The sequence below is a fragment of the Mustela nivalis genome (genome assembly GCF_964662115.1).
Source record: "Mustela nivalis genome assembly, chromosome: 15".
Classification (NCBI taxonomy): Eukaryota; Metazoa; Chordata; class Mammalia; order Carnivora; family Mustelidae; genus Mustela; species Mustela nivalis.
Window position 1 is genome coordinate 68,932,705 of NC_139034.1, and position 27,027 is coordinate 68,959,731.

General features: G+C 32.6%; 1 long non-coding RNA gene across 1 annotated transcript; it reads right to left on the reverse strand.

The window, feature by feature from the left end:
* Positions 1 to 1,488: 1,488 nt before the first annotated feature.
* On the reverse strand, positions 1,489 to 27,027 carry LOC309848848. The gene is made up of 4 exons (XR_014303331.1): positions 26,747 to 27,027; positions 22,605 to 22,718; positions 15,233 to 15,321; positions 1,489 to 1,618 (listed from the first exon to the last, which is right to left on the reverse strand). It is a non-coding gene; the product is annotated as an uncharacterized lncRNA (long non-coding RNA).

A 27,027-nucleotide genomic window follows, 5' to 3' on the forward strand; every position in this document is an offset into this window, starting at 1 on the left:
TAGTATTTATGCCCTCAATTACTATAATTAAATAATCTTTTGTATCAAAAATTCAAGTCTGTATGGCTGTCTATATTCACATTTGCTATCCTCTTCAATTATTGATCATTCTTTGACCAATATGTTTCCATTTACACTTGTATCAATATGTTTCTATTTCAAAGCCTGGCAAAGCTTGAATGCAAATTTTTACTATTCATTCATATTTTGCACTTATTAATAATATAATTCAAGTTACCCAATAAATATGTCCATACTCTTCTTTGTTTTTTTTTTAAATCAAAACAACATATCTTTCACTTAGCTACTCAAAAGCATTCATTTTATAAGTTCTTGTAAGCAGCAATATATAGGTATAGATAAATATAAGTTGATATCTGAAATATATAAATGTATACTTTTGCTCTATTAGCTAATATTGAGCATTAGCTAATATTGAGTAATTATCTAATGTTGAGTAAATTTATTTTTGTTATATTAAAATGCAATTTACTTTTACTATTTCTCAGGGACTAAGGATATCTACATAAAGACTAGATTGTTTAATCAAGTATTTTTTTTTAGTGATTGTATTTGTTGTTAATTATCTAATATAGTAGTAATGTTACAAATGGTGTTGTCATTCCTGTCACTCTTGGATATTCCTTTTTGGACAAACTTCTAGTCAGATGGTTCGTTTCCTTCTTAAGCTGAATTCCTCTGCTTGTAATGAACTTGAAGTTGAAAATGTATGAAAGCTAAAATACTGCCTATCTATCCGTTGCTCCACTTTATAAACATGTAAAACTCTCACTAGAATTTTAGCTTGTCTTTCTTTCTGATCACCTCCATTGAAATCTGATAGTGAGTATGACACCATAGCACCCACATTTACACTTAGATTTCACCTCAATTATAAACTAGACAATAGCTTTAGGGGTGTTTGGGTGGCTCAGTTGATTAAGTGTTTGCCCTGGGCTCAGGTCATGTCTCAGGATTCTGGGATTGAGTCCCATGTGGTCACTTTAGTCCTTAGGGGCTCCCTGCTCAGCAGGACTCTGCTTGTTCCTCTCCAGCTGCTCTCACTCTGGCACTCTCTCAAAGGAATAAATAAAATATTTAAAAAATAAAAAATAAATAAACTATGGCTTCTACTGCTTTGCAGCATAAGACACATTGGGGAACATCATTTTTAAAATCAAAGAAATTACTTGTTGCTTGAATTGACTGTCCAGCCAAGTGTTATTTATTCCGCTGGGGCTAAAGGGGCAATATTGTAAAGGTGAAACTCGACCCCAAATCTAATTTTGGAATACAGTTGGAGCTTTCCCTTTGTCAAAACTCTTTTCAACATTAAAGCAAAATTATCTGGTTTGAGCAGTCATTTTCTCCTTCAAGGTGAAAATACTAATGAGGATGAGGTGTCTTAATAGTAAATAAATTATTATACTATAAAATAAGTAAGTAAATAAATAAATCAAACACAAATATGAGCTTTCAGATTCCAGGAAGAAAAATAATGAATTATGTGAATAATTCTTTCTAGTACATACATAGAGAAGCATTCTTCCAATAAGTATTTTGTGAGAGAAATCCCATGATACATCAATTGTTAATTCTTTCTTGATGCTGAGTCATCCTAGAAAAAAAATAAATATTTAAAGGGACCAAATTCGTCAAGTGTTTGGTGACACTAAGGTACATTGTGAAAAACACATTTATAATTAAAGGCACCAAATAGAAATGCAAAATAGGTTTCTTAAGTCTTATTTATAAAATTGGTGTTTCAGGGTTGCCTGGGTGGCTCAGTGGGTTAAGCCTCTGCCTTCAGCTCAGGTCATGATCTCAGTCAGGGTCCTGGGATCCAGCCCCACATGCATCTGTCTGATCGGCCCGGAACCTGCCTCTCCTCTCTCTCTGCCTGCCTCTCTGCTTCCTTGGGATCTGTCTCTCTCTCTTTCTCTCCCTCTCTGTCAAATAAATAAATAAAATCTTAAAAAAAATAAAAAAAGGTGTTTCATATGTTATGATTCAAAGTAACAATTATCCAGATTAGTCCATATTAAATCCTTTGAAAAGGGAGCCCTGTAGAGAACCATAATATTTAAAAAAATGTATTTTAATTGTTTGACTTCCAAAAAGTGGCATTAATCACTCAAGAAGGCTAGGGTTTTTCGTTTGTTGTTTGTTTGTTTGTTTGTTTTTAAAGATTTTATTTATTTGTCAGAGAGACAAAGAAGGAGAGAGCAAAGCAGGGGGAACAGTAGGCAGAGGAAGAAGCAGGCTCCCTGCTTAACAAGGAGAGCAATGTGGGATTCAGTCCCAGGGCCTTGGTATCATGACCTGAGCCAAAGGCAGATGCATAACTGACTGAGCCACCCAGGTGCCCCAGGCGAGGCTTTTATCAAAATGAATAGATTTTAGGGCAAACATTCTTTATAATTTTAGTTTTTGTATTGTTAGAAAAATTACGTATGTATTTTTATTGGCAATAGGAAATAGTGATTTTAATCAAGAATCTTGTTATAAAAGGAATATTGATATATCTGGTTTAAGCATAATATCAGATAGTAACCTAAAAATTCCTCTGAAAAAGGGAATTTTGAAACAAAAGTTATTTATTATTCCTTGCTTTAAAAATATGTAAGAAAATTATCCTGCAAAACTTTTAAAGGAAATTCCTGAAACAAATAGGTCTGTAAGTAAATAAAATAGTGGAAAAGTAAAGGAGAGTATTTGCTAGCTTCTCTTAAGATGTCATATTTTTACTAATAGCTTTACTGAGATGTAACTCACATGTAGGTACAAGGCACCCACTTCAAGTGTATAACACAACATTGCAGTGTACTTACAGATTTGTGCAACCAGCACCATCATTGATTTAAGATGTTTTCGTCATCTTGGAAAGAAACCCTGGACTTACTAGCTATCAGCCCCTTACTGCATTCTTCACCCCAGCCCTAAGCAATGACTAATATATTTTTTGTTTCGGTAGTTTAGTTTATTCTGTACATTTCATATAAAAGGAATTATACAGTATCTGGTCTTTTGTGTATGTTTTATTTCACTTAACATAGTGTTGTCAAGGTTGATCCTTGTTTTAGCATGTAACAGTACTTCATTTATTTTTATGGTTGAATATTATATCATACCATACATACAATATATCTATTGTATAGATAGGTAAACTACACTTTGTTCATCCATTCATCGGTTGATAGACATTTAGATTGTTTTCCACTCTTGGCTATTAGAAATTATGCAGCTATGATCATTTGTGTATGACTTTTTGTATGGAACTTGTTATTTCATTTGAGTAAATTCCTAGGAGTGGATTTACTGGTCAAAAGGCAACTTTATGTTTAACATTTTGAGGAATTGCCATACTGCGTTGTTGTTCCATTTTACATTCCCACCCATGTATAAGAAGGTTCTGCTTTCTCCACATCCTCGCCAACACTCGTTTATACGATGACCATCCCGATGGATGTGAAGTGGTACCTTACTGTGATTTTGAATCGTGTTACCCTTATGATTAATGATGTTAAACATCTTTTCACAATCTTTCTGGTCATTTTTTAAAAAAGATTTTATTTATTTATTTGGCAGAAGGCGATCACAAGTAGGCAGAGAAGCAAGCAGAGAGAGAGGATGAAGCAGGCTCCCTGCTGAGCAGAGAGCCCAATGCCAGGCTGCATCCCAGAATCCTGGGATCATGATCTGAGCAGAAGGCAGAGGCTTTAACCCAATGAGCCACCCAGGCACCCCTTTCTGGTCATTTTTATGTCTTCTTTGGAGAAAAGTTTATTCCTGCATTCGCTGTTTTTTGTTGGTTTGTCTTTTTATGATTCAGTTGTATGAGTTCTTCCTATATTACAGGTACAGTTCCCTTGACAGATACATGGTTGACAAATATTTTATCCTATTCTGTAGATTCTCTTTTCAGTTTCTTAATAATGCCTTTGAAGGACAAAAGTTTCAATTTTGATGAAAGTCCTATTTATCTGTCTTTCAATCAATATGTAAAGATAAAATGCATTTCTATAAAGTAGAAATAAACAGTGATGGAAATTGAAATTTTAAAATACCATTTTAAATAGGGTCAAATATGAAATATATAAAGATAAATATAACAAAATATATGTAACACCTGCATGCTAAAACCTATAAAATATCGTGTTTAAAATTTTAAAGATAACATTAATTAATTAGTTAAATTTTAAAGGACAAAATAAATGAAATGATATTTCTTCTTTATGGATTGAAAAGCTCCATACTCTTAAAATGACAGTTCTCCCCATATTTTTAAAAAGAATCCAAGAAGTAATTAGGAAAACTTTTACAGAACTTTTGTAGAAATTGACAGATTCTAAAGTTTTTAAGAAAAATCCAAAGAAACAAGTGTAGCCAAAAAGCATTAAGAAAGAGAAGAAAAAAAACCTGACCTACCATCAAGATCTTCTATAAAACTGCAGTAATCAAGGAAGTGGGAGTACAGTCATAAGTAATAAGTAAGTAGGACAGAAGGAGCCAATAAATAAATACAAATACACAGTTAGAGTTAATTGATTTTCGTTTGGGGGAAGGGAATTCACTGCGAGAAGATCAAATATTTCAGTGTGGTGCTGAAACTATTGAATATCTGTAAGCAAAGAAGTGAATGTTGATTCATGCTGTTAACCACACACAGAATTATAGCAAAATAGACCATGAACATAGATATAAAACTTAAATTTCTGCGAGAAAACATAAGATATAATTTCATGATTTAGAATTAGCAAAGACTCTATTATAAATGTGGCAGCAGAGTGATTATATTGTGTCATATGGTGTATATATTTGTTGTATGTATTTATCTTTATTAGAAACTTCACAATCAGCAAATTGTGGTTTTCTTGAGTGTCCTAAAAACCAACTTGTTAAGGTTTGCACACATAACAATGAAATATTTGGGATTTTAGATGGTGTTAATGAAATCTAAGAATAAATTTGTAGATAATAAAAAATTACTACATTATTGGTTATTCCAATCTAATAACATGGTACTCTTTCTATGTATTTAGGTATTCTTTAATGAATCTCAAAACTCACATTTAATTTGTTTCATGCAACAGAAAGGTATACATACTGTTTTCACAAAGCTTTGTCAATTTGTATACTCACCATCAAACATGAATATTAGGTAATATAAATATGTGATATAATACCAAGGGAATTATTTTTCTCAATACATTAAAGATATATCATCCAATATTATATTTGGTTTGTTCTCGAGCTGCTTATTTCAAGTTTCTTTAAAAATTGTTTTACCTTGACTGCTGCTAATATTTTCTCCTTTTTATTTGGTTCTTCAATTTTAAAATATGTTTATGTGTGGTTTTTAAACCTTAAGTTAACTTTTCTCCCTCTAAGTAACACATTTTATCATTTATTAGCTATTTTTCATAAAATTCCTCATTCTTCTTTCTCCTCCATCTGGAACACCAATTAAAAGTGTATTACGCATTCTCTTCCCTTTTATATCAATATTTCATTCATATTTTCTGAAAACGTAGGTCTCTAGTTCTAGTTAAGTTTCAAACTCTTTTATGGTAATTTAATTCTGTCATCAGCAGTAACTAATGTGTCCTATAGTCATTCAATTACTTTTTAATTCATAGCAAATGAAAGCTTATCATTTTTTCAATTGGATACGTTTTCTTTTTCAACAAATTGACTGTCGCTGTTCCATTTTTCTTGTTCTTGACAATATTTAAGCTTGACTTTTTACTGCTTTATTCATATTAAGCATAGTTATTTTACTTTTTCTTTCTGTTTTTTTTGTTTGTTTGTTTGTTTTTATGTTTACAGATCTATAGATCTTTTGCTTCCCCAATCCCTCTGGTTCTATTCCAAAAGAAGCAGTGACTTTTTCCTTATGTGCTTGATTACTTTTTACTGTTTCTTTGTGAAAAAGTCTTGGAGCAGTATATGAGTCCTAGGAGGAAGTTATGTTCCTCCAGAGAGAATTTGGATTTTCTTTTAATAGACACTCAGGCACCACCAGTCCAAGGAAAATTTAGTCTAGAATTAAGACGTGAGTGTTTTCAACACACAATTTGATTGAGAAATCCATACTATGTTTGTTTCATGGTTACACCTTTGAAAGGTCTTTTCCCTCACTTGCCTTCCCTGCTCCATGTCAAGCAGGAGTGTTGTTCTGTTTTGGGGATACAGGACCCAGGTTTATCCCTTGATCCCTCTTCCCTATCCCCAGCAGTTTTAGACACCCTTTTACAAGTGGATTGTTGACTAATTTTTCTGTCTGTTATGCCAGGAGGGCTGTGTAAGCACATCACCAAAGTAACCAAACATTCTCAAGCAAAACCAACTTTATTACTCATTTTATCAATCTGTGTTTGCATCTTCAATTCACATATGCTCATAAAATTTGGGAGCTCTTAGTAATGTGTTTTGGAGTACTTCCCCAGCATTTTTATATGCTTTCCTTACAGATACCTAACATGCTCCCTTTCAAGAAATAGAGAACCCAGCTTTATTTTATCATTTCTTGTTTTTGGTTAATTCACTTTGGCAGATACTTTAAGAATATATATGTAGCTTTTAATCTTATTTTATATGGTTAGGTTACATAGGTTTGTTTAACTTTTTAAAATATACATGCCAAGCTACTGCTTGCACTGTAGTGATCTGCTTGAATACTAAAGCATACACAAAATTCTTTTAAGATAAAAATTCTGATGTATCCATTTCAAAACAATGAGTCTTCAATTTCCAACCAGAAATAATTTTACACTAAATTAATTCAACCTGTGATGTCAGCCTAGTTTCTTCTTTACATTAAATTTTGTCTTTATTTGTTGTTTGTTTATAAATGTGATCCTTAGTTTCCAGAATTCGAAATTAAAAAAAAAAAATACTTCCCACATACCCCCTCCAAAAAATATCCATTTGGAAGTTTTATGATAGGCAGGCAGAATTTTGGGAGAACCATAGAAAACCACATAACTTTGAAAACTTAACAGCCAGGGCTGGGGGAAAACGTAAGTTGACAAGTGATTTTGTGAAAATTGTGATGGCATTGCAAAAAGGAGAATAACTTAGGTGCCATGGGGATTTTCTGCATACAACCTGAGGTAAACTTAAATCAAACTTTAGCATGTAGAAAATAGTTCACCAAATAGTAAACATTTTCTGAGAAAGAAATTAACTTTATGTGAATTGATATGAATGTCCTTCTTCGAGTAGTTAATTTGAAAACATGAATGTTCCATGAATTAGGTATTGCAGATTCACCAAGTGAACATGTGTTTACCTTAGATCAGGAAAGAAAAAAAAAAAAAAAAAAGGAAAATCATTACAGTTTGAATGGTACTGTATTTACTAGAAAGTTAATACCACTTTTTGCTCTTTTATTATTTTGAACATGCACATTTTTTCTGTATCTAGTTATCCTATAAAATAAGAAAACTAACGTCAAAGTAAAAATAGTTTAAAGAATATATGAAGCATTAACATTTTTTTTCCACATTTAAACCAGAATAGACTTAAATGATATATCTTCACTTATGGTAAAGAGAGAGAAGCTCCTATAACTTAATTAGCTCACCCTTCTCACCAGCAGCCTTAATTAGGACACTGCTAATTAATGTAGTATTCTTTCAGAGGGCTAGATAGAATCAGCTTCTTTGAATTTGACCTGAGAGGATATGCCATGAACGCTACAATTTTGAGAACTTAAGAGGCTCAAATATTCAGATTCAACATCTTTTTTAAGCATTCTGGAAAAAAAAAATCAAAATTTCCCAGTTTACAAAATATAGGGTATTTCCTTAATAACTGAACTGTCTAATTAATAAAACATATTCTTATTAGCTATCATTTTAGTATTTGCATAATTTAGTGTATGTAAATGTATTGAAATAAGCTCATATAGACTATAATGTATGCTTTCATTGTTATATCAATCTGCTAAATAAACAAATGCCAATATATCAAGTTAAATCTCACTAATATTTCAAGAGTAAAAATTCTAAAATTATTTTTAGGGTCCATAAAACCACATATGCATTGGATTTCACAATGCTAAAATCCCATTCTCTTTCTTTCATAAGATATTCTCATTATAGTTAGCAGAAGATAACTTCACATGTTCATAGTGATACCTAGTCTTATTCAGCCATGTACTTTGGAAAACATTATTCAAGACTATAAATACCTGCCACACAGACCAATCTCATTAATGCATTTTTAAAATAATAAATGAATATCATAAGTATCTTTTACAGCAGCCTCACCAGGAATACATTCATGTATATATAATGGACGCATTCCTAACGAAGACCATATTGCCTCATTATTCTCTTGGTATTTCTTTATGTGAACCCAATTGAAAGTAGAGAACAGGGGAGATACTTTATAAAACCCATAAAAGTCTTAAAGCATAGTGTACAGTGGAGAAGGATAGGATAGAGAGAGAGGATTGGGGGCAAACGGAGACTATTTCAACACAATCTGGCATCAGTTGATTACTTTCAAAATGATTACATTCTTTTTCACCTTTCAAATCTCAGAATCAAACATAGGTAGAAATTAGTTACTGTGCTATGGACATTAACGCTTTACATAGGATGGGAACCCACTCTCAGACACATCTATTTTGCCTTTATCACAGCTAGACTTGGGCTATCTATTCCGCTTCCTGATATTCAAGAAATTAAATTGACAAGCTCCTTGAGGAAGGAAGTTAGGCTTTCTCATTTTATCTCTCAGATTGTTTAGGACAAGTGTTCAAAAGAATAAATTCCGGATATTAAAAAACAAAAAAATAAAAACAAAAAAAGAAATCAAATAGTGTTACATCTTTGCTAGGTATAAGAATACAATAGGATAATATATTGAAAGATATTTCCCAGTATTGACTGAAAAATTGTAATTCAGAAGAATACTCATTGAATTTGGCAGAATAATTTCTACTGCTTTTCCCCTCCTATCTTTAGCTAATAATAATGAAAAAAAATTTTTTTAAAGAATCATTACATCACATCAGAGGCATCACACATAAGAAAACAAATAATTCAAATAGCTGCCAATACAATGAAATCTGTAAGATCACGTGAAGTTATTTATTTAAAATAAAAAGCCTAATAAATGACATTGTTCCAATAATCCTTACAGAGAAGCCTGGAATCAGAAGCAGTTTATGAATACATTCCTGAATCAAAGACAGTACAGCAGTAGGGTAAATAGAAAATTTATGGTTGCATCATTTTGCAGTAATGTGTTTGTCTTTATCTATGGGGAATCCAACTTGTCAGTTACTGATCCATGAGTGTTTTGTTTTCTGATTGTAATAGTACTACTTGATATGGCTGTTGTGAAAATTAAATGAATTAATATATTTCCATATTTTAAAAATTGTTTGGCACATGGTAAAATTATGTGTTATATTTATAGACTATTATAAGCATCACAGCCAATTGGCTCCCGCCTAATATGCTGTAGGGTAAAAAAAAAAAAAAAAAAAAAAGCCAAACAAACAAAAAACAAACAGACAGAAAAAAGAGAGCTTGGGAAATACAGAATTTGTGAACTATTCTTTAAAAAAATGAAATAAATCTTATGGGCACAAAATAAAGCCTTCCAAAATGAATCAGATTGGGATTTATTGTTTAAGTAGTATTCGTGGGTTGAAGGAGCATTAGTAACAGAGGACTACGGAATATACATAAGTAAATTGAATACTGAACTAAATGAAGGCAACTGTTGATACTATTGTCATAGAAGGAAATGTTAAAATGATAAATCTTTAAAAGCAGAAGTTAAACTGTCAAACTAAGAAAATGAAAAGGAAAGAAAAAAGATAAGTAGTCTAAATATGTTTCATCACCATTCACATTTGGAACTCAACAGTTATTTCATAGTTGTTTATTTGATACCTATTTCTATATTCATGTGTCAAAGCACTCTAAGTATTTGAAATGTAGTATTGAACACAGCAGACAAAATTCACTATTTCATCTTTGCTTGCATTGTAGAGAAATAAAAAATATACTAATATATAAATAAGAAAATATCATTTAGTGTTAAAATCTCAATCAATTCAATTTTTAATAAAAGTTTGCATTGTCAAGCCTCAATTTTTGACAAAATAATACCTGAAATAATAGCCATGAGGTCTTGATTAAGATTTCTCAGGCTAGTAATCAAGTTTAGTACCTTTTCATAAAAATTATTTCCTAGATATTTTTATTTTTTGAAATCATGTGCATGTCTTTACCTGTTTTTATTGGGTTGTTTATGATTTTTACATTTGTTTGTACAAGTTCTCTATATATTACTAGTATAGAATAATACCCAAAATTTAGGTCTGAATTTTTGTCAAATCAAATTTGCATTTTTAAAAAAATAGCTTAAAAAATAACAATACTTTTTTACCTCAAGGTCCAAATATTTCTTTTTTTTTCATTTTTTAAAAATTTATTTTCAGCGTAACAGTATTCATTGTTTTTTGCACCACACCCAGTGCTCCATGCAATCTTTGCCCTCTCTAATACCCACCACCTGGTTCCCCCAACCTCCCATCCCTTGCCCCTTCAAACCCCTCAGATTGTTTTTCAGAGTCCATAGTCTCTCGTGGTTCATCTCTCCTTTCAATTTCCCTCAACTCCCTTCTCCTTTTTAACTCCCCTTGTCCTCCATGCTATTTGTTATGCGCCACAAATAAGTGGAACCATATGATAATTGACTGTCTCTGCTTGACTTACTTCACTCAGTATAATCTCTTCCAGTCCCGTCCATGTTGCTACAAAAGTTGGGTATTCATCCTTTCTGATGGAGGCATAATACTCCATCGTGTATATGGACCATATCTTCCTTATCCATTCGTCCATTGACGGGCATCTTGGTTCTTTCCACAGTTCGGTGACCGTGGCCATTGCTGCTATAAACATTGGGGTACAGATGGCCCTTCTTTTCACGACATCTGTATCTTTGGGATAAATACCCAGTAGTGCAATGGCAGGGTCATAGGGAAGCTCTATTTTTAATTTCTTGAGGAATCTCCACAATGTTCTCCAAAGTGGCTGCACCAACTTGCATTCCCACCAACAGTGTAAGAGGGTTCCCCTTTCTCCACATTCCCTCCAACACATGTTTCCTGTCTTGCTAATTTTGGCCATTCTAACTGGTGTAAGGTGATATCTCAATGTGGTTTTAATTTGAATCTCCCTGATGGCTATTGATGATATTTCTTAACAAAATTTTTAATATTCTGTTTCACATTAAAGATGAAAACACATGTGTGAAGTATATTTAGGAGTTGTTTGTGATTTATGAGTTTACTTGTATTTTTCTTATGATTATTTCAGACCTAATGCAAGGTTACCTTCTTCCTCAACTGATCTGCAAAGTTACCTTTGCAGCTTCCAGTTTTCCATATATGGTTTTCACAGAGCTCTCTCTCTCTGTTTATTGGTCAATATGTTAAAGGCTGTATAAGTACCATATTGTTTTAAATAATATAGCTTTATAATAAAACCTTGTATCTGATGTGATAATTCCCCCCTCTGTCTGCTCTTCTTTTTCAGAATGATCCTCACTATTTTCTTCCCTAAACTTTTAGGGTGATGCATATTATAGGATTTCAATGAATATTTTTTATAAAGTTAAGGAATTTCTTTTCTATTACTAAATTACTAAGTTAATCTGTAATGATTTTTGATATCAAATAGGATGGAGAAACTTTTGGCAGATCATTAATGTCTATAAGAAATAGAAAAGTAAAATAATAATACCAATGTAATGTGTTTAAAGGCACCAAATAGCTATTGAAGCATCAAGGACTAGAGTGATAAAGTTTCTACAGAGGAGAACTCTACAGAGGTGACCTGGATCTGCTGGTATTTTTAGTTTCTTGCCTTTCTTTTTTTCTTACTTCCTTCCCCCACTCCCCACACCCCCAACCATATTTTAATCTTGTTCTGTGCCTAGTGTTAAAGAGTGTCAGGTTTTTCATTTTTTCTTGAGGAGATTGAGATTGTATCCTGCTTAAAAGCTACCTAGATAGCCTGTCTTATTTTCTGAGAAATCATAGATATCTGGATCAGAGACAAAGGGCCTTATTACTCATGGCAGAGCATGAAGTATGAGCTTCATGTGTGTCTTGGTTCCCCTTGTTTCCCTTTCCTAATCAATGGAAGTGATCCAGAATCAGATCTGTGGATCCCTTGCACAGAGTGGTTTTGTGTGGCAACAATGGAACACTGAGCTTAAGAAAGCTCCAAAGTTACATACAAGTGAGCTACTGGCAAGTCTTCCCACTGTTCCCTCCTGGAGAGGAACATTCTTTTTAGTACTCTGGAAAGCAAGCAAATGGTCTCTGGTGAAAGAACAGAGAACTCTTTACCTTTACTATCTGAGCAAATTGGTGTGCATGTCTAAATATCAAGGAGTGCGAGGGATACATGGAGACTTGTGTCCTAAGAGTGAAATGATTTTCATCCTTCATTTTGTTAATGTGGTAAATCACATTCACTGATTTGTAGGTGTTAACCAGCCTTGCATCCCTAGAGTTAATCCTAATAGAGTATTCTGTGTGATCCTTTTGATGTATTGTTAAATTTGGTTTGCTAATACTTTGTGGAGGATTTTTACATCTATGCTCGTCAGGGACATTGGCCTATAATTTTCTTTTCTTGTGGCAACCTTGACTGGTTTTGGTATCAGGGTAATGCTAGCCTCAAAAAATGAGTTTGGAAGAGTTTTTGCTTTTTCTATTTTTATGGAAGAGTTTGAGAAGGACCAATTATTCATTGGTATAATTCACCAATGAAACCATCTTGTCCTAAACTTTTGTTTGCTGGAAGGTTTTTTATTACTGACATAATCTCCTTACTAGTAATCAGTTTTTTCAGATTTTCTATACCTTTATGATTTAGTCATGGTAGATTGTATGTTTCTAGTAATTTATCCACTTCTTCTAGGTTGTCCAGCTTGTTGGTGTATAATAGTTCATAGCACTGCCTTATAATGTTAATGCATATTAGAGCAAAATTAAGATATAATTTCTCTCCTATCATTTTGCCAAAATATACAATCAATATATTTGTTATTTTAAGGCTGAGACAAATAGTTGTTCTCATAAACACTCTGGTTGAATGTAAATTGTCAGGGCTTTAAAAAATATTTATTGACTTATTTGAGAGAGAAAAAAAAAACATGCATAAGTGGGAGGAGGGGCAAAGAGAGATAGGAAGAAGGAGAGAGAGAATCTCCTGCAGACTCTCTGCCGTAGGAGCCCCATGCGGGGCTGGATCTCATGACCCTGAGATCATGACCTGAACCAAATCAAGAGTCTGGTGCTTAACTGACAGAGTCACTCAGGTGCCCCTTATCAGGGCTTTTTTGGAGACAATTTTCCCCATATTTATAAAAATTATAAATTATTATTAAATAATGGCTGAAACTCAAGTTGAAGCCAAAATAAATGATTTCGTTGCCTCCAGATTTGTGCCATCTATATCTATATCTATATCTATATCTATATCTATATCTATATCCATGACATGACCAAATTATGGTTCACATACTATGTGATGGGACAGTTCTATATTGTGATGAAAGTGTAAAGGGTATAATCATTATGGTCAATATTTGTCATTGTATGGTAGATTTCAAGATACCAATACCCTAAGTTCCAGCAATTCTATTCTATGGATTGTATCTTAAATTTTACACCAGTTATATCCAAGAATGATTAGAGCAACATTATTCATAGTAGACTAAATGATCAGTGCACAGCTGAATTGTGGTAGCAGCATTCATTGGAGAGACTACAAAGTAAAGGAAAAAAGTTAACTGCAGCCATACACAATCAGTTGCCTGATTCTTAGAAATAAAATCTTGAGGGGGTACCTGGGTTGTTCAGTTGATTGGGTCCAATTCTTGATTTTGGCTCCAGTCATGATCCCAGGGTCCTGAGATCAAGTCCAGCATAGGGCTCTTCACTGAGCTTGAAGCCTGCTTGGGATTCTTTCTATCCCTCTTCTTCTTCCCAGCACCCCCAGCCCCATTTACGTACACACACGTGCTCTCTCTCAAATTAAAAAAAAAAAAAAGAAAGAAAATATAAAATCTTGAGTTGTAAAGCACAATATGGTTCTATATATGTTTTTAAACATACAATATGTATTTAGAAATCTTGCTGAAGTGAACTCTATTGATGTATTGATCAAGCAGGTATGTAATGGGTGCTCAGAAAAAGAAAGAAAAAAGGTATAATTATCACTAATATCAGGATGGTGGTTAACCTGGAAAGGCACTAGTATGTCTTGATGTCTTGATGGAAAGGTTTACACAGGGAGTTTCTAGAAATGTACTACTTTTGAAAGGGATATATGTTTTACACCCTCTTAAATGTGATCAAGGAATTACTTGAAAATAGGACTTAAAGGTTAAAGAATATGATTAACTTTTTATTGTCAAATAGAAGAGGATGGACATTTATTTTGTACTGCTCCAAATGGCAGATATTTTCACTGGATGAAATTTAGAAGGAATCATTTTTCTTTGTTAGAAGTAGGGATGTTGTAACAATCAGATGCCTTTTTTTTTTTTTTTTTTTTTGTAAAGCTGTGAGCATTTTATAGCAACTTCACAATATTATTTTTATTAAAATACTTAGAATTTGTCAACTCATTCACATATCCAAAGGCTTCTGGTCTGCAGAAGCCTTCAGATTTATCCCTCTGCAACTATTCTTGCATTTCTGATAGTTCTTTACTCATCTGTTTGAGGTATCTTTGAAACAATACATCGGGTTCCACAGTGACTATTAATGAAATTAATATATTACTTGTTGCCAAAATAATTTTTTACAATTATTACTATTGCCTAGAATGTCCACACATGGTTACTTGCTCCACAAAGAGAAGGAAAGGGAGAGATAATAGAGACAGGAGAAGAGGGAGGAAGGAGGGAGAGGAAAAGTGGAATGAGCAGGAAGAGTTAGGAATAAGAGAGGACTTATACCTCTATGGAAGACTTATACCTCTATGGATTTTTCAAATATTGTATTATGAGAATTGTAATTTTAAACAGGGAAATTAATTACCACTTAAACAACAATAAAAATGGTTTGGAAGTCATGGGAATTTGACAGAACAAACTGAATGGAGTGAAACAAAAATACTCCCTAACCATCCTTTGTTTCAATGTATACATAAGTATATTTTTAGATAAACTGAAAATATACCCTGCATCTGAAAGAAGCCAAACAATGAGCATCTTCTTAGTCACACGGGGCTGATGATATGGTCTTTCTCTCATAATAGAGGGTGGTTTCTGGAAACAATGGAACATGTTGGTCAATTACTATCAGAATGAACAGTTCAATAATAACTATTTCAAAATCAGAATTGTTGATACTGGCAGAATCTTTTTTTCTCTCCAGATGGATAATACTTAATCAGTCTATCCATCAGATTAATTCATTTCATGATTTGAGATAACATGATTTGAGATAGCATTTTATGTTTTTTAAAAATTTTTATTCTGACAAACACATCAAAACAGTTTGATTGAAAAACAAGTAATTTTCAGAAGTCACTCTGTATTTATTGTTTGTGTTTTTGTTTTTATGTTTACTAATGCATGATTTCCACTACATTTAGGCCTTTTGATTGGAATGTAATATCCACAGATTATAGTGCTAGAGTTTGAGGGTTGAATTTGAATCTGGTAGCAATATTTTAGGAGCAAACCTGAATTTTCTTGGCCTGACCTTACCTCATTAGGCATCTGCAGACAAAAGCAGCACCATGGAGGTGATCTATACAACTGTTTCTATTTCCAACCGACTATGTATTATTTTAATATATCCTGCCTACCTCATGCATCTATTTTCATCACCCATTATTTATTACTTGACTTTTGTTCCTATCTAGGTCTTAAAAGATTTAATTCTCTCTATATTTATTATTGGATATTCACCAAAAACAGTTATGAAAAGTAAAAATAGAAACATAAGGATGTAAAAAAATATGCTATATCTCACTTGAAAAATGAGACTATTGTTTGAACCTAACACAGTATAGACACAAACTGTCAGAGTTGCTCCTGGGACAGTCTTAATGGAAACTGAATAAGCATTATCAGAGAACCCTGGGTATGTTAATTGAGATATTAACACACTTTACTGAGTAAACCAACAAAACTCAAAATTACTTGATTGTTTTTTCCCAGTGTTTAAGTTATTTATATGGGAATGTTTACTCCCAGAATATAAGCTTCTTTAAGATGGGGAGCCAATTCTAAATCATCTCCTTTTCTACTCTCGTGTCTCGCACATCAACCTAGAAATCATTTAAACCAGTATTCTAAGAACTATCCTTATTACCAATAATAATGCAAATAAATGAGATTTGTCAAACTCTACAATGTGCTAGAAACACGTTTTGTGTACTTTAATTAATTTTAAAAATCATTACCAACTTTATATTGTAGGAACTATTACCTATCTTATACTAAGGATCAGATGGAACATCCGAAGTCATATAGTTAACAAATCTAAGTAAATGAGATGATTGTACTTTAAAATGTAAAGAAAAAAAAGACTCTGTAATGTGAATTTCCAAAAAAGAGAGGCATTTTTGAACAATACTGAGTTGACTGAGAAAAAAATAGGAAAGGATGAGCTGTCATTATCCTTTCATTAAACTAGGTCCATGGGACCTTGGCCAAAGTCAGCATAATGAGGTAGTTAAAAAAAAAAAATTTTGCTCGACCTTTTTCCTGGTTGTACTTTGTTCTAAAAATCTGATATTATCCTTCCTTGGAGAAGCTTGTTTATGATTGCATAGATTTTTTTCCCAAATCACTGCAAGTAATATTTCTTGTTGCCCTATTTGTTATGATGAACTATAATTTTACTTATCTTAAATGAATAAATGCTTCGTCAGGTATATTGATTTCTTTAGTATGTAAAAGAGCACAGAAAATGATGAAATTTCCAAAGAAAGATAGCAGTATTAGAAATGAGATGATCAAAATGAATATTCTCCCAGTAACTCTTTACTATCTTAAAAAGATAAATAAGATGCAGTTGTGAACAAAATCAAATTTGAGTAAAAATATGATTTTGTCTTTCGCACTACTTCATATGTAGAAGTTTATGTTGGGGTGCCTGTGTGGCTAAGTTAGGTTAATCATCCACCTCTTGGTTTCGACTCAGGTCATGATCTCTGGGTCCTGAGACTGAGCCCTGCTTTAGGCTCTGTGCTGAGTCTGAAGCCTGCTTAGGATTCTCTCTCTTCCTCTCTTTCTGCACTCCCCACTCCAACCCCCCCTCCCCACTCTCTCTAGTTCTCTCTCTCTCTCTCTCAAATAAATTATTAAATCTTCAAAAAATAGTTTATGTAATTGCTGAATGTCCTTATTAAATGCATGAATTTCCTGTTTGGTAATAGCAGACTTAATCCAAATCAGATGTATTTTTTTTCCCAAATGAATATCAACCTTTGAGTCATGTCTTTGCTCTTACATAATTGAAGAAAAAAAATATTTATTCTAAGCTGTTATATAAGTGATGCATTTTTATTCAACTTATCACCCACAGCAATTTCATTAAACTTATCCCAGTCATTCTTATCTGAGATACAGCTTAGTGAATTGGAAAGTGCATAATGTCAATTATATTTCAGTCAATATTTACATAGATGCTTAAATTTATTCATTAATAATCATTTGATAAGTTATTTACCATATTTGAGTCTTGCTTTCTTCTTCACATATACAAGTCAAGGATGAAATTTTAAGCATAGACTAAAATGCTCGTTTATCAGTCCACCCAATTATTAGGAACACCTATTCTTCCTTAAATTTGATTATCACTCGTACACATCACCCACATCCTTCCACAGATATAGATCACGGTTTTGTAATCCATTGAGAGTTGACATCTCTGATATTATTGATAGAGGGCTTAATAAGTCTTTGTGGCTTTACTGTGTTCTCAAATTAGCATCTTGCCTGCCATGACACTGTTTGATTTTTATGGTGAAGATTCATTTATCAGTTGTTTCGCTAGGACAGGTTGATTGTAGGGCTTAGTTTTCTTCTAATATTGGATAACTATTCAATTAACCAACCTTTGGTCCTATCCATTTAGTTAAATATTGACATTCATTGAACTTGTTCCAAGTTAAAATTATTATTATACGTTGACCCTTATCATTGAAGTAAAGTCTTTTTAGCTCTACAATTACAATGCAAATTAACATTTAGCAATGACTTTGTAGAGCTCTACTAAATGAAAAGGGTTTGAACCTTTGACATACACTGAAATCAAATTTAGATGCACAGATTTGAAATTTTATCCTTATTAGTCATTTATTTATGGTATATCCATATACACAGATATTACCAAGTGTAAGTTAATAGATGCTGTGCTTTTTCACAAGTTTTCTGATGTTCTGGTTATTTGAAGCTTCATGCAATTTTGAATTCTTTCTGTGGGTCTTCACCTCCTAATAGTTTGTGTGAATTTATATTTTAGAGCTATAAAACAGAAAACATTGTTAAACAAAACCTTTATTAATGAAAGTCTAATGCATTTCTGATAATCAAATGAAATTAACAAATTTAAAAATTAAATACCAACTGCCATCTTGCTTTCCAATATACTATCTAAATATAAGGAAAACAAGTAAATGTATATTGTTATTATTGATCTCCCAGCCTTTGCCATTGTCTCATTCAGTCTCTCTTCAGTACAACATCCTGAATGTTCTTATATTAAGAACACTACATTAGGAACAGATCCTGTTACACTTTTGTATCAAATCCTGCCATCATCACCCATTTAATTTCTTCTCAGAAAGATCTATAATACGTTACACAGTTTGACTTCCCATCCCTACTTGAACCCACCTACTATTCCTTTCCAGCCACACTTTGTTCCTCATGATTTCCCCATAAAAATATTTAACAAACTCTGCACTCAGGACATTTGTGCTTTTTTTTCCCTTTGTATGGAATACTCTTCCCTTGAGTTTCTTCCTGGTCGATCTTCATACAGGAAGCTGTGTCAACTTCTTGGTGATCAGTTCCTGCACTCTAAATAATATCCTAGTGACACTTCAACACTGCCTACCCTTTTTCCTACCTTGTTTTTTATCATAGAAATTTCCATCTTCTGACATCAAGTTTAAGGGATGAAGTCTTTGCTTTGTTGTTTTGTTTTGTTTTTAAAGATTATTTATTTTAGAGAGAGAAAAAGTATGAGGGAGTAGGGCCAGAGGGAGAGGAAGACAGAGAGAGAGAGTGCACACCCAAAGCAGGGCTCAGTCAAAACTGAGATCATTACCTGAGCCAAAATCAAGAGTTGGCTGCATAACCAACTGAGTCCCCCAGGTGCATCACAAGATTTTTGTGTTTTAACCTTGATTTCTATAATTTTGTCTTATGTTAGGAGCTGGAAAACATAAAGCAAAATCAAAATATTTTTACTTATCACCAGTTATGGAAAACCAAGTTATATGAAAACATTTGCTATTTTGTTATAGACTTGGATAGTATAATCTTTCATATAGCACAGATTTTTTTTTTTCTTGAAACTTCATTCATTTCTCTCATTGCATTCATGGGCACCAATTTGACAATAATAGACCATCCCTTCTAAACCTTTCTTTATTAGAGAAAACTAATATTCAGTGAAACAAAACAATCATGTGAATATTTTTTTGAATGTTTCCTGGACAAGCATACTTCACTATTTTAAAAAAGACATATAAGGATTGAATAAAATAAAATGTATTTCCATCTTTAAGACTCATTTTTATTGAGAATTTCACTAATTACCACAAGGTATTTAGTAGGTAATTTAAGTCAATGTAAAGACATGTCTGAAAGCACCTGTACATTTTCTTAAAAAAGGCCATCCTCATTTTTCATATCAATAATTATTCAACTCAGTGTTTAGATTCCAATCATGGAAGAAAATACCAGAAAATTGTCATAAAGCATGGATAATTTCAGTTGAAAAACTTGGCTTCAGAGCACTCTTTGCACACATCAGGGGAACTTTTAAATTTAACTAAAGGGCTGATTATCCTTCTGGGTATTCTAAATGATTCTAAATGATGGAGGGAGAAAATACACACTTTGCTTTCAGTGGGTCCTCTAACTAAAAATTAATACAGCTGTGTTTTTTATTGCCATATTGTGTTAACCACGATTAAGTTACATATTAAGTCACTTTTAATATTCTAAAAGCCTTTCCTAAATATTTCAACAAACTAGATTTATCTATCTATTTATTTATTTACAGTGGTAATGGGGAAAGAAGTATAGAGAGAGGGAGAGAGAGAATATTAAGCAGGCTCTACACCCAACATGGAGCCCAGACAGGGCTTGATCTTATCACCTGAGATCATGACGTGAGCTAAAATCAAGAGTCAGACACAATCAAGTGAGTCACCCAGGCACCCCAAATAATTTATTGCACAAATGTTGAAAATCAGTCTGTAAAATTTTGTAACCAAAAATTGCTAAATAAAACTACTCTTATTTTAAAAAGGTTATAATAATCACAAGTTATTTAAAAATAATAGATATTGGGGACGCCTGGGTGGCTCAGTTGGTTAAGCGGCTGCCTTCGGCTCAGGTCATGATCCCAGCGTCCTGGGATGGAGTCCCACATTGGGCTCTTTGCTCAGCAGGGAGCCTACTTCTCCCTCTGCCTCTCCAGGCCTCTCTGCCTGTGCTCGCTCGCTCTCTCTTTTCCTCTATCCCAGACAAATAAATAAATAAAATCTTAAAAAAAATTAAAAAAAAATAATAGATATTATATTTATGAGATAATATGTATTCATGTATACTTATGTATATGTATTTTGTATTTTATTTCTCTATCTATATATATGCGCATGTAAATGATTATATTTTGTCTTACAAATAATAAGCTTCAAAACAGAAAACTTAAGAAATCTGTTATTATATACTGTAATGCTAGTGAATCCCAATCTGTTCTTACATGAAAAAAAATAACATTTTTTTCCATTTATTTTAAATGGAGAGCATTATTCTGTTATCATTAAATCATAATTAAATTATAATTATAAGTTATAATTGAAGTAATTAGATGAAGTCAATTTTAATTTTCCACTACTATATTCAAATATTTCTTTTTGTACCAGAATTGCTATCTCAATTAATTTTAATTTGTCATCAATTAAAAAATTAAATAAGTGAATTCAATATAGTACTTGGTCTATGAAGCATGCTTTCTTGAACAAGTAGCATATGAATATATTTTGAGCTTGATGAATTACTTTTCTTCCACAATAATCTTGATTTGTATTAAAAAAAAATAAACACTGGGGTTGTTACTGATAACAGTAAATCAGGATTTTCCAAAAACATCAAAATCCTTAAAAACTTAAAAAAAAAAAAAATCCTTCTTAGATTCATGTATTTTTTTTTTTTTTATGTGTATGCTTGTATGTGCAGGGATGATTGAGGTGAGTGACATTCTCCTGTTCACAAAAATGAAAGTAGAGTCTATGATTTCAAGGATGCGTACTAAGTGGCAGATAGAAAAATATTTTTCTTTGCACACTGGGTTATTACATGTAAGATGCTATGGTGAAATAGACAATGAAGAAACACAGAAACCAGACTACACTCAAAATATAATAAGATAAGTAAGTGGGAGAAAACTGGAGAAGAATAGGCCATGTTAAGAGGAGGAGACAAATTGTCCACTTAAAAGCTATACTGTCTCTAGAGTGGGAATAGTTATGTTCATGGAGCTAAGTAAAGCTAAAATCCTAAACTATGCTTACAGTCATAAAAAATGTATAAAATACTAAAGTCAACTGGTTATAGTGGCTAATACATTTGCATTTTAGGAAGTTGATGAAAAATTGGAAGTAGCTTTATTGGAAAAGAAATGGGAATCAGTGGTACTGAATTAACTGAGGATATCTTTTTGTTTCTTCAAACCATGGACCCAATCCCATGAGATTACTTAATCCCACATCCTTTGCACTGCCCTCAGTGCAATTCTCAGATGTCAGTGCCCTCAGATGTCAATTCTAAAAAATAAAATACAATAAAATATATTAAAAAAGCATAAATGATTAAATAATGTAATATGCCTGCTCTTACTTAGACCTAGTCAGTCAATCTAAACTGTAATGTTAATTTAGATCAGGTTTACAGTGGCCAAATGCTGGGGTATTCAATGATCCACCCTTAGCTGCAACAAAGATGAGCTCTATACCCATACAGTGCCCACTCTAAGAATTATTCTGTATTTTTGCCTCATTTCAGGACCTCAACAGCTTCTTTTCCTATCTTGTAAGGATTTTAGTATGTATGAGTGTAACTATTCATATGTGAAAAAAAATTAGTACATACAAAACAGTCCAGACTACATGGTAGATGTAAGGATGCAAGTATTTACTGTATATTGGCAGATTCTAAGAATATTACTGGTGTATAAATAGCTCCCCAGTGTTCCAGCTCCGCTCAAATAAATTATCATCCAAGGCTCATTATTTAGATATAATACTAATAACTATATTTGAAATTCATTTTTGTTATCCTTTCAATCACACACTTACACAAACATGTGATTTTCATTTGAATCAGATAGCAAGGACAAAACTTCTTTTCCTTGTAAGCTGGATTCTGTGTGTCCTCAGTCTGTCCTTTCTTACTTATGGTCCAGAAGAATTCTGAAAAACTCTCACAAGAAAGTATGGGGATTTTGGTATAAGTTAACTTCTGGTAGATTATGTATATCACTTTTATTATAATTATGAATATAGTTAAAGTCTGCATTAATAGAATTGTGTGAATTTGGGAAAAATAAGTTAACTAGGTAAAAAAAAAAAGCTAAAATGAGACAGTAAAGATACAGCAATTGAAAACTAAAATGCACTGTGCACATAATAAATTATGAATACTTAAGTATGAAGTCATCAAAAAAAGATAAAGAGGTCATTCATTCATTAATTCAGTAAATATTTATCACATCCTTACCATGTGCCACATAGTCATTTAGGACCTGAGATACATTAATGAAAAAAAAAAATGATTCATGCCCATGAGGAGCATGGCAAGCAGAAGATAAACAGGAAATATTAAACTCTGAAAATAAATCAATTATATAGTATGGGAGAGAGTAATTCATTTTAGAGAGAAACAATACAACAGTGGACCAGTTAAAGATGATTGGGAGTTTTAATTATGGTGGAAGGAGGTGGCATGAGTTGCCTTATTAAATTGTGTGATCAATCTTTTGTGAAAAGATGCAATTTGAGCATACACTTGAAGTAAAGGAGGGATTTAGCCAAGCATGTATCTTAGAACAGTTTGATCAGAATTCTACAGTAAGAGTATTTGTGTATTCAAGAAGATTAATATAACAAGACCTGAGAAAACAAAAAGAAAAATAGCTAGAGAGGACTAAAAAATGTTAGTCGAAAATCATTTAGGATTTTATAGCCATTGTGAAGACAAAGGGAGATATTGTAAAATAAAATTGGAGGTGATACAAGGATTAGGATAGAGGAGTAGTATCACTTTGGAAAACCAATCTGTGACTAAGGCAGGGTTGGAAGCAAAGAGTATTATTGGAGACTATTATAGGCAAGAAAGGACAGAGGCTAGACCATGGGAATAACAGCAGAGCCAGTAAGACATTTTAAGAAACTGCATATTTTTCCAACAAGGAGACAGTGGGATTTATTTGAATGTAAGAAATGAGGGGGAAAAAAAGAGATGTTAAGGGTGAGTCCAGAGTTTGTGGCTTGAGCAAAAAGAACAGGAGAGTCGTCAACTAAGAGGAGGCCTGTCATTGGAGAATGTTGGGTGGAATCCATAATTTGAAGAATAAATTTAAGCTCCTGTCTCCACATCTTAAACCTTTCAACATCTGACCTGGGTTTAAGTAAGTTCTCGGACTTTCTTCACTTTAAAGAAAGTTACTACATATTTGTTAAAAATATAAAAATAACTTGCAATGTTGAACATCAAAGACCATATAATATCCCTCTTCACTTACACATCTTAACAATCTTTTTGATTAGACATTTATATTTTTCATATTGCTATCAAAGATAACTTTCATTAGACACTCTTGTTCACAAATATTTGTTAAATCATCTTATTTCAAACCATTATGATCTACTTTAACTACTGGTCCAAAGTCTTTACTGTTTTAATAGATTTTTTTATATATTTCTAAGTCCTTCTACAGAGATGTTTTAAAGGATAATATACCCAAAACTTTGAATATGAAAGCCTCTATTTCTAAAGACAGTTATACACATTGGTGTTCTTTTTTCTTCATCAATATAAATAGCAGAATTTATCTCACTCTCTTGTATTATATGCTCTTATATATATTTTAAACCAAGTTTTATTTATTATTTTAAGAATTACCTCTCTGGGGCTTCTGGGTGACAGAGCTGGTTAAGTGTCTGACTTGATTTTGGCTCAGGTCATGATCTCTGGGTTATGAGATGAGCCCCGCCCACATGGGGCACTGGGTGGGCATGGAGCCTGCTTAAGATTTTCACTCTCTCTCTCATTTTGCCCCTCCCGTTTCTTCCTCTCTTAAGAAAAAAGGTAATAAAAAGAAAGATTGCCTCTGATATTTATATGATTTTATATTTCAGTGTTCATTTTTTCTTTTATTAGGTACAGCTATTTATATAGTGATGGTATTAAAGTTTTGAAGGATAAGAGATTTTGTAAATCTTTTCCTGTAATCTGTCGTCATTTTTAATTACGCATTTTGAGCAAAATTCATTTATTCAGATTTATTAGCCTGTCTCTTTATATTAAATACATTTTCTTTATTATTGGGAGAAAGGCAAGGATGTCTGTCTTCAACAGTTGTATTAATCATCATCCCGAGCAATAAGAATAAAGGTTAATTGAAAGCATAATTAGGAATAAAGAATTTAAAACTATCTCAATTTGAAGATGGCATAATTAAGTAGAAAATCCTAAAAACCAAACAATTATGAAAATGAGGAACTTAGCAAAATCTCAGGATACAACATCAGTAAACAAAAATAAAATGTATTTCTATTTAAAAAAACACAATTAATTGGAACTATTTGAAATTCCATTTTCTATCATGTTAAAAACCATAAAATAGTCATGGGAAATTTGAACTTAATAAGTGCAAGTTTTGTACTTTGAAAAGTATAAAAGAAGCCTAAGAGAAATCAAGCAATATTTAAATAAATAAGGGATATACTGTGCTTATAATTGAAAGATTTAATCATTTCAGTTATTACTTCTCAAATTAATTGATTAGTTCAATATAATATGAATTATAATCATAGGAGACTTTTTAAAAAAAGAAATTGACAAGAGTTTTAAAAATGCTAAAGAAAATGCAAAGGACTCAGAACAGTCAAAGCAACTTGGAAATATAGCGCATATTTGGAGGACATACACTAAACTGATTTTGACATTTACTTTAATATTGTAATAGTAAAAGCAATCTGGTAGCTGCATAAGGGTAAGTAAGGATGAAATGGAGAACTCAAACAGATCCGCATTTGTATGATAAATTGGTTTGAAACAAAGGTAAAAAAAAATTCATTGGCAATAATAATATATTTTCAACAACTGGTACTGGAACAATGATATACTTATTTTTTTCATTTCTTCTTCTTTTTTTAAATCTCTGATTTATCCCTCTAGATACTTTCTGTGTCTTTCTGCCTTTCTTTCCCCCTTTAGGTCTTTTTCTCTGCAGTCTGTTACATTTACATCGCTACTTAGTAATTCTGTCATTCTTAATAACCACAAGTGACATCAAATCAAAACAAAATAACAAACTAACATAATGGGTAATAGCAAAGGAATTATTGCAAATCATATGGCTGATATAAAGGGTCCAGAGAAAACAGGACATAGAGATGTAATAATGGAGTGTTGTGAAAAAGGGTAGCTTCAAAACACTTGAAAGCAAAAATATGTATTTTATTGTTCTTGTTTTCATTGTCATTTCCCTTTATTTATTTATTTATTTGTTTAATTTATTATTATTATTATTATTATTTTTGCTTTGGGGCCTATTATTTTCTGAAACTATGAATATGAAACATAACAGAGCCTCTCATTTTGAGGGGCTGGTGAATGCCAGCCCCCACAGAGGCCACTTAGCAAGGCTCTCTGAAATACATGCCATGGATAATGCCCTATTCATATATACCTTCATGTATTACTGGTCAAGCTCTGAGGAGCAAGCAGAAAGAAAAACACAGATAAATAAGAATCTTCTCTATCTTCTGGGAAGTCATCCTGTAGACCTATACATAGGAACATAACCCAGCAATTTACATTTAGTCAGTGAGGGGAATGGTATGAAAATTGGGACTGAGAGGCTATGGAAGCTCAGACAGAGAACAACTAAACCCTGTGAGGAGCTCATATGAATTATAAGGAACATTATATACTATATGCTAAAATGTCTGGAGTAAAATAAGGCTTTTAAATATAAGTGTCTCTGAATTGATCCTTTATGAAAAGTGGCCTCTGTCCCAGTGCTGAAATAATTAAGGAGTACTGCTATATTTCAGGTAGTGGACAAGATAATATATGTATATTGTACCTTGTTCTTTAACCCTTGCAGCAAATATGTGACATATCTGTTATTAACTGAAGCCTAGAGAAGTTAAGGAATTTGCTCAAAATGCATCCACAGCAAAATAGAGATTTAAATCTAGTTTTAACTCACACTGAGGGCTGGCTTCTTTCCATTGCACTAGTGATTTTAAACTGGGCAGTTTTGTCCCCTGGAGTACACTTGACAATGTCTGGAGATATGTCTGGTTGTCACAAATGGGAGAGGGGTGCTATCGGTGTTATTGAGTAGAGGCCAGGAATGCTACTAAACATTCCGCAGTGTACATGCTATTCCCCACAACAAAGAATTATCCATTCCAAAATGTCAATAATGCCAAATTTGAGAAACTCGGCATTATATCAGCCCAAACAGAGAGAGGCAAATATGTTTCT